This window comes from Pygoscelis adeliae, unplaced genomic scaffold (genome assembly GCF_000699105.1).
Source record: "Pygoscelis adeliae isolate BGI_AS28 unplaced genomic scaffold, ASM69910v1 Scaffold13, whole genome shotgun sequence".
Taxonomy (NCBI): Eukaryota; Metazoa; Chordata; class Aves; order Sphenisciformes; family Spheniscidae; genus Pygoscelis; species Pygoscelis adeliae.
In genome coordinates this window covers 2,540,796-2,541,002 of record NW_008824499.1, presented here as the reverse complement: position 1 = coordinate 2,541,002, position 207 = coordinate 2,540,796, and the positions used below count along the sequence as shown (strand labels likewise).

The following is a 207-nucleotide window of genomic DNA, read 5'->3' as shown; positions in this document are numbered from 1 at the left end:
CTGCTTTTAACATTTGTGATTTGAAGTATTTACAAACCACTTGTTTGCATTCCAAGGGGGATGAATCTTCACACAGAATATGGAACACCCATAAAATGGAATTAAGTCTTACATGAATTTAATTCCAGAGGTATTTGGCAGGCTTGTTTCAATATTCAATCTTGTGTTTCAATATGCCAAATATTTCATTCTTTTTTTTCTTTTATT

At 30.9% G+C, this 207-nt stretch overlaps 1 protein-coding gene across 1 annotated transcript in view; it reads left to right on the top strand.

Annotated features, from left to right (window-relative positions):
- DIS3L (DIS3 like exosome 3'-5' exoribonuclease) overlaps nucleotides 1-207 on the top strand; it is a 21,575-nt gene that overhangs the window by 15,665 nt on the left and 5,703 nt on the right. The gene's annotated exons all lie outside the window — the stretch shown is intronic.